The following is an 8,736-nucleotide window of genomic DNA, read 5'->3' as shown; positions in this document are numbered from 1 at the left end:
TCAGGTCCCTTCCGACCCTAGAAACTATGAAACTATGCTAAAAAGATGAGAAAAAAACTTTTGGCATTCACACAGTGGGATATGGCCGAACAGATATTTTATAATATAAAAAAGTACCTCCATTACATATAATCTTATGAGGATGCTGTTAAAAAACTTCTTAAAAACTCTCTTTTGTTCCAGCTAAAATATGCACAAAGGAAATTCTTCTAATGAAACTTTGTTGAAGAGACTGCAGTCAGGATGGCACCTTACTTTGCTGCTGCCCTATAATAAGGCTGTAATGAAAAGGATTATTAAAATTGTTAAGTGTAATATAAACATGCCTAGAATAATGTTCCAACCTGCAGAGATTATACTAGGGTTAAGTAATCCTCTATTCAAGGTGAATGGGGATTCACAAGAACTCCCATGGATATTTTTCAAGCTGCCGAAGCACCAGACTAATAACCCATTGCCACACCCTAACAGCCATTTTCTGGAGCGTATCTTCATATGAGCTATTATTCTTCTCTTTTAGGAAAATAAAAGCAGGGCATTACCATAAAATAGAAATCATGTTTTGAAACATCCCAGTAATATTAGCCTATTGGACCTTAAGCCCCTTTCTTTGATTGGCTGTCCATGAGCACTCCATGTGTACAAGCCAATCAAACATTTCTGCACCATAATACCATTTATTTCCATATAATTTCAGCTTTCCTGCAAAAAAGAATAATTCTTACCTATGGTACCCTGATTTCTGTAGCTTTTGTTTTATTCATACTATCTCCATAGGAATTCTGACTGCTAGCTGACTAGATATGTTTTGTATCTAGTAATTGTATGAAAAGTAAGCACTGCCTGAGGATTCTTTGCGGGGTACAAGTGTAAGATTAGCCGAGCCTGAAATTTTCAAATTAGAGCGTCTAAATTAGAGCACTAAAATAAAGCATTACTTTTCCAAAGTGACTGAGCATTTGTAGCTTCCACTGAAGTCAGGCCTTTATACCTGCAATCATTAGGAGGAAATAATGCACAGCTGATTGAAATGTGGTATATTGATCAAGAATAACAGGGCTGGATTCAGTGAGTACATCCACACCATGTCTGTGCCAAGCTATGGAGCACAGTCGTACTGCAGTCCTCACCCACCCGTTCCTGAAAATGAGGCAGTGTAGCCACCTGTAGAGAAATGCTGAGAAGATATAAGCACACATGCAATGCAGAGAAACTCTGGGCACCCACCCAGAGTGGTGTTACTGGGTGTGGCATAATAAAAGGCAGTCTAGACATGCTGGTAGTCACAGCAGAGGAATGTTTCATCAGTGCTTTTGTTTTCAGGTAAGAAATTTTTATAAATGCAAACTTGGGTGGAATTAGCTGACACATGAATATAAAGAGAACTCAAGGGTCCCTCATTATTGTGGTATCTGAGCATCATGCAATCATTAATGGATTTTATCCTCACAACATCCTGACAAGATAGGAATTTAGTGGCTGAGAAACTGAGGTGGTGACCTGCTGAGTGTTACATGAACTGCCTGCAGTTCAGCCAGAAATTGTACCAATCCGCTAGTTGCAGCCCTGCCCTGAGGAGCAGACCATCTTTCCAATCTCTTGACCTAGAGAGTCTTTTAAAACCAAAAAAGACTATGCTTTTATTGAAGACTTCATTCTAAAACATTCTGTATATTTTAAAAACCTCAGCCAAATACAACATTCTCCATTAACAAGTAATAATCCTTCGTTTTATTAGACAAATTATCTAGCCCAGTGCAGGATGCATAAACCTTTGTTCAGTGTTGGCATTCCTAGAATAAGTTTCATTGGTTGTACTTGGTTTTTCGGTTGTTTCATTGGTTGTACTAAGTAGTCTGTTACAAATTAAAATGATAAATCCTTCATAATTAGAATTTACTTTTAATCCTAATTGCAAAAGAATGCATTTATTTTATCACAGGAGATTACACTACTCAATCACTGCTTTTCTTAAAGTAATGAAGAAACTTGCCCAGTAATTTGACAGTTAAACAAACAAAGGTTTGGGATTTGTTTACGCACACACTCTTGCAGGGACTTAAATACATTAATTTAAAAATAAATTAATTTATGACTTTGAAACCCCAAAGCCTGGATATAACTATTTTTTGTTAGCAATGTTTTGCTCACATTCCTTTATGTTGAAAAAATTAATTAAATCAGTGCAAAACCTATGACTAAACCAATCACACTGGAAGGAAAATGGTATTTCAAGCTTTTCTCATCTAAAGGCATATTTTTTAAACTGCACTAGAGCCCAACTTCCATTTTTTGTTAATATACATTTTACCTGATAAATTGCATCCTTAGTTTTGCAAATATGTGTCAAGAAATTAGTCATACCAATATTTCTTTCCAATATTTAAGGGTATATTATCCTCATTTTAATAAACCCTTGGATTGGTATGCAGTGTTACTCATTTTACCATTGAAGTCTTTGATAAAATTTCTCTTAAGTTTTGTGGGAAACTTTTGATCCCATATTATACAATTCAGCATTTCTTCTATATACATTAGAGAAGAAATGCTGAATTATAATGTAGATTACAGAAAATGCTGTTAACACTAAAGAAATTGGTTCTATATTACTTAAGCTGCTGTAACACATTACTATGTTTCTCATGTCTTTCAGTGTGACATTCTTTCTAACACTACATCAGATATTTCAATATGTCTGAGCATTTATTGCACATTCAATAAGTACTAGAGTCTATTGATCCTAATACTTGAAATACTACATTGCTTTCCTCTGAGTTCATGGTAATTATAATTTACTTACAACCCAGAGGCTTGCTATGTCCATACTCTGGGACCCCCTTCAGTGGATTCAACAAAAGATTTCACCATGAAGTACTACATAATGTTGTACAGTTGTCTCTCACATCCCAGATATCAAGGCGAATTTTTAGAAGAAGAAGAAACAATGTGATTATACAACATTATAATACCAGCAATTGAGTAACTATTAAATAAGTTGATAATACTGTGACACAGTCATGTAATTGCTTTGCGATGTTGCTAGTGAGCCTCAAAGGAGACAAATAGGGAGTTTGCACTGCTAATCTGTGTTTAAAATAAGTGAAAACACAGTAACTTGCTTTTTAAACAAATGTAACTGTGGCAGAGCACCAGTGGGATACTTACCACTTAGGGAAGTTGCAAGCTCTGGGGGAGCTTGTAGGCTGAGCAGCAGGGCAAGACCCTGAAGGGGAGCAGTGATGGACAGGTAGGCATTGAGAAGTGCCTGAGCCTGAAAGGGTAGAAGACCCCATAAGGCGAGTAGTAGAGGCCCTTGTGAAAGGGGCAAGTCGTGGACCAAAAGGGGCAGTTGTGAAGCCCTGGAAATGGGGGGATATGAGTTGGGGCCCTGAGGGCAGGGGCTGGGGCTGGAGTAGAGGCCCTGTTAGCATGGGGGCTGGAGTTAAGTCCAGGTGCCGGAGGCTGCTGGTGGTCAATGGGGAGGCAGTAGAGGAGGAGTCGCAAGGAGAATGGAGGGGAGGGGCAAGCCATCAGCCCCTTAATGGAGAGTAGCTGGGAGGAGTTACCCAGCTATCAAACACAGGGCAGAGTCAGCACAGCATTTTGTGAGCCACGCAGCACTTGCTCAGATGAGGGTAGCGGGAGATGCCCAAAAGGCTGCACACTTGCTGGCCGGGGAGTGAAGAGTAGAAAGCCTGAGGACCCTCCGTGTGAGGGCAGGGTGAATGGGGTCCCTGGGACAGAAGAGGAAGTACGAGAGAGAACCAGGAAGGGTGGGATGAAAGAAACCAGGTGAGAGCCGGTGGTGAGTGAGAGGCCTCTGTGAGAAGGAGGCGGTTTAAGTGTGGCCATAGCAGGGCAGAGCAAATGAGATTCAATGCTGTGATGATTTGGGCCTGGCCTCAGGCCAGAGCTTAGCACAGCTGTAAGCAACATCTGCAAGGCTTGGGATGCAGTACAGAGGTGGTTGGAGCTACATACATAGGCCCAAGAGAACAGGGCATTCAATGGGCAGCCTCCTGCCTAATTAAGATAGTAATTGCTTAACAGCAAGGCATGGCAGGAAAGAGAGGTGGGCAGCGTGCCCAGAGGTAGTGTGAGATCAGCACTGTGGCTAGCTGGGGAGCTCCCACTTTCACCACAGTAACCAACATAAGCTAAGAGCACCCCATTTCTAGAACATGGATATTCCCTTAGACTTCTATTCCCATTTTTTTTAAATGTAAATATAGCACTGAGTCTCTAGGCTAGGGACAGACATACACACAAACCATTTTAAGTAATCAGAAACTGGCTTAAACCTGTAACAGAACATAAGTTCAGTGCACAGAAACCAGTTTCAAAATGGCCAAAACTGGTTTAAGATAAACCTGGCTGAATGTAATATCAAACTGAACTGATTTGGGTCAAACTGGTTTATGCAACATCTGTCCCAGATCCCTTCCTGGTTTAACTTAAACCATCCCCAGCTGCAGCAGCCAAACACTGGTGGTCCTCAGAGGCAGAGGGGGAAATAATCCACTTCCTTGTCCCCTTGCCTAAGAGGCCCTGCCTGCCAGCTTTGAGGCCACACCCCTGCCCAGACACTGGAACAGGAAGGGGAGAGTGGCTGTGACTGTGACACTCAAGAAGGGACAGGGGAGAAACCCTGTCATGGTGTCCTGGAGTGAGAGCCCCTTCCCAGCAGGGGACCATGCTGTAGGGTGGGGAAAGCTGACATGGACTGCGTGGGGCTCATGACTATGGTGCTGGGGAGCAATGGCCCCCTCTGAGCCCTAGTGCCACTGTTCCTGCTGCACAGTCTGCAGCAGCTCTGACCCCTGCTCATAGCGCTCCCCCCCGGGAAAGGGCTTGCACTCTGGGACATCAGGACAGTGGCCCTGCCCTCTCACTACTCCAACAGCCAGGCTGGGGCAGCCAGAGGCTGATTGGCAGGGCCCCTTAGGTGGGGAGGCAGGGGGCAGGGTTATTCCCTGCTCCCTCCAGCATCTGGTGGAAGGGGCAGGAAGTGGTTTATCCCATCACTTGCCCTGCACATGGAGTGAACAGATGCAGTGGTCAAAGTGGGCAGACCCCGCTGCAGTCCCCCAGGGGCACAGGGGGGAATAACCCCCCTCCCTGCCCCCTCTGCCTCGGGGGACCATGCCCTGCCACTGCAGCAGCAATGGGGGAGCAGCTGCCACACCCCAGCTTGGGTCTGTGCTGGTGGGATGGGGAAGGGGTGACCCCCCTCCATCCAGTTTACTCCTGGCTACTGCTGGGGCCTGGCCATCACCCTGTCCCACCCCCCAGCTTCGCTGCAGCTGAGGGTCTGTTCTACCGCCCCCCAGCTTTTGGCCTGAGTGGCTGCAGGCAAGTGCCTGCATTTCATGAATGTAAGTTCACTTCCAATTTGTTTCAATCTCGCCAGGTTTGACTAACCTGCAAAGATTGAATCAATTCAGGCTCTAGCTTGTTGAATGTATGTCTCTAGCCTTAGAGGTTACTGTTTCATGACTCATTGGCATTGCTCAGTGATTTATGTAGAGGGGGCAGCATCGTGCTAGATACTGTACAAACACAGAAAAGCATGGATTAAATCCTGCTCCCATTGAAGTGAGAAGCAAAACAACCACTTTTCATGTTCAAAGATAGAGAGAAAAGATAAAAAAAGAAAAAAATCTCAAGAATGAATGGGTGGAGTTAAATCCAATGCCCTTCCATGTATTATAGTAATGTACTTCTTTGAGTGGTGAGTAAAGAAAGAGCCCAGATTCCTATCAGAAAAAAGAAAGGTATGAAGAGAATGAATACAATAGCCCAAGTTTATCCCCAGTGCAGTACCATGTACCCTAATGGACTTAATTTTAAATAATTTTTACGTTTTGCATTTACCTTTAGGAAGTGTCCTGGCATCAGCTGAATGTTTCTTAATTGCCTGTATTTAATAACATTAGCATTTAAATTATCCCAATTAGGCTTTGAAATGAACACCTCATTCAGATGAATGAAGTGCTGATATTAGTGTTGATGTAATTACTATTCCTATTCTTTGTCTGGCGACCATGTTCTGCAAGACAAGGGGGCATGCTGATTATATGGGAATTTATGGTCACAATAGGAAAGGGTGGAATCTTATTTGCAGAGGGCATAGTTAGGTGAGCTCACAGAAAGAGTAAATGCATTTGTGTTCATAGGCTCCAATTTTACTGCAGTTAAACATAAAACCCTTGCTCAACCCTCAGTGTCTATTAACAAAGCCTTAACTGAAAAAAAGGATAAAAAAAGTAATCTTCCTAATTGCCTTCAAAGCCCATCTTAGATTCACTATGGTTCAAGCCCCCAGGCAGTGCCTTGCTTGACAAACTTGCATCAAAACCTACTCTTCAGAAAAGAAGAGGTAGATTTTTAAAATGTGTGTGTATGCACACACATGCACATGCATGCAAATCCCAAATGTAAAGAATATATGGTACAGTTTTAGCAGATGTTAACTACGCAAGATAAAACCTAGGCTCCCTGTTACTTTGCCTCTACTGTTCATAAGTATTAAAACTAAACAACCCTTTTTACACTAGGATTGTAACATATATTAGCTAAAATACTTTAAAAAAACCTTTTTCCAACTGTGTTTACCAAGCAAACAAGAAATACTGACCCTGAATTTCCTAAGTTTTAGACAAGAGGGTAGATCATCTACCCTACAGCTTCCCAAAAAGCAAATCCAAAGGCAGCATTGAACAGAGGATACTTCTTGCTACAGAAGATGGTCAAGGCTACCAAGTAATCTTGGCAGAATTTCCATGGTGTTTTTTCCTTTTTAAGGCCTTCCCCACCCACCTTCTGGACCTAATCAACAGGTCAGTTGGTAATGTCCTTCCATTCCTTCCTTGGAAAAAGCTGTTTAGGAAGAGCTTGAACTAATGAGAGACTTTTGTTTTGTTGACGGGCTGCTAAATTCTGTGGTATCAGCTCTCTGCTGCCTGTCAGGTTAGCTGCAGACAGTTTGAAGAAGCAGGGAGAGGAGAATTGAAGAGCTCAGTATGATCAACAGATACATGCACTGCACCCTCCTCCCCCGCCCCACTTTGCCTCAAAGCGCTAGCCTAGGGCTGAGTTCTGCCAACACTCCCACCCCTTCAGCAGCAAGCAGGGAAAAGCCTGGGACTATGCAGGCACGGTGGAATTTAAACTCCTCCCTAATCAGAAGTCCTGCTGCGGCTTGGCTGTGCTTTCCCAGCTCAGCAATGTGAAAGCAAAGGCTGCTCTAGCACCTCCCAGCTTCTAGCCTCAGCTATTGCAGGCATGTGCCTGCATTTTTTCAGTCCAGAGGGAATGTCTGTGCCATTTCAAAATTATTCAAGCTAGGCAGGTTAGACTAACCTGCAAGGATTTAATCAATTCAGGCACAGGCTTTTTTCATGTCTACCCCTAGCCATAGGCTACATCTACAGTGACAAGAAATGGATGCATACCACTGGGGCAGCTCAACAAGATAGACTGATTCAGAATTTTGGTAGTTTGAGTTTAATATACAATAGCACTTTTAGTTCACTGATAATACTAAAAGAATACTTCTATTTCCTAAATGAAAATACATAAGCAAAAAGAAAAAAAATACATTGAGTCAAGATTTAGAATATTACAGAATCTTGAAGGATTTCACTTTCATAGAACTTTGATTCTTAAAAGAACATTCTGTTTTCATATATAAAGAAATCACAAAGCAAAGCAAAAGAGTTGAGCCTTATTTAATCATTTTCCAGAATCAGAATTACAAAAATGTAACAAAGGCACATGCTCAACAGAGCTACATTTGTTTTTGTTTTGTGTTTCCATTATTTTGCATTTTATTCCACAAAGACTCAAATTTAGATGAGATGATGCCTTAAATAAAGCATAAAAATAAAATTCAGCAAATGTCATGGCAGCACACCAAATATTTAATGTCAGTTTCCCTTATGTTCCCTGTTTTGCTATAGCTACCCATCATTCAGTTACACAATTTTGGAATATTTTACTTTATGATTAAAAATAAATTTCTTGTGCTATGTTTTGTGAAGCACATGTGCTGAGCAAATTCTCCCTGTGTACCAAGCACCATGTGCATGTGCATATGTCCTTGGGAGTGTGTAACTGAAGTCTTTATCACCATACATTGCTGTTAGAACTAAACAATTCCACTTTACACACATAGACTTATGAATATTATAAGGTCCAATAATAAAGCTAATATTCACAGGAGAATTTTCATATTCATGCAGTTTGGGCCTGCTCCTCGGTGGAGCTGCATGGGTAAGCACCCACCACGCCCCCGGGAATCAATGACCTGGATGCCTCTTGGACATCACTGATCCAACACAGAGCCAGGAGGTAAGGGAACCGGGCCAAGGAGAGGGTGGGCAAATGCAGGGATGCATGCACAGCAGGATGTGCTGGCTGACTGGGACCAGGGAGAGGAATGCCTCCCCCTACCCCCACCACCTGGGTCCCTAGTTAGCTGAAGCCCCCAGGGAGCCCTGCAAACAAAGCTTCTAAACAGGTGCAACTCTTCTTGGGTGCAGCAGTGAGTACAGGAGTTCATGCAGAGGGGCATGCAGAAGGCACCCAGAGGGCTGGGCTCAGCAAAGACCCTGAGGTCTGGAGCCTGAAGTGAAGCTGCTGGGACCAGGTAGGGACATGGACTTGCTCTCAGCCATGGTTGAGAGTTGTCATGCCTACAGGCTTCCCGGCACCACTGAGGTCTCTACCCAAACT

At 42.8% G+C, this 8,736-nt stretch overlaps 1 long non-coding RNA gene across 1 annotated transcript; it reads right to left on the bottom strand.

Moving 5' to 3' along the window:
* Positions 1 to 5,729: 5,729 nt before the first annotated feature.
* LOC109299738 lies at positions 5,730 to 6,757 on the bottom strand. Its single transcript, XR_002097977.1, has 3 exons — positions 6,638 to 6,757; positions 5,875 to 5,917; positions 5,730 to 5,756 (listed from the first exon to the last, which is right to left on the bottom strand). It is a non-coding gene; the product is annotated as an uncharacterized LOC109299738 (long non-coding RNA).
* Between the last annotated feature and the right edge of the window lie 1,979 nt (positions 6,758 to 8,736).

This window comes from Gavialis gangeticus, unplaced genomic scaffold (genome assembly GCF_001723915.1).
Source record: "Gavialis gangeticus isolate Ggan-Ray unplaced genomic scaffold, GavGan_comp1, whole genome shotgun sequence".
NCBI lineage: Eukaryota > Metazoa > Chordata > Crocodylia > Gavialidae > Gavialis > Gavialis gangeticus.
This window is presented reverse-complemented; position numbering and strand designations above follow the sequence as displayed.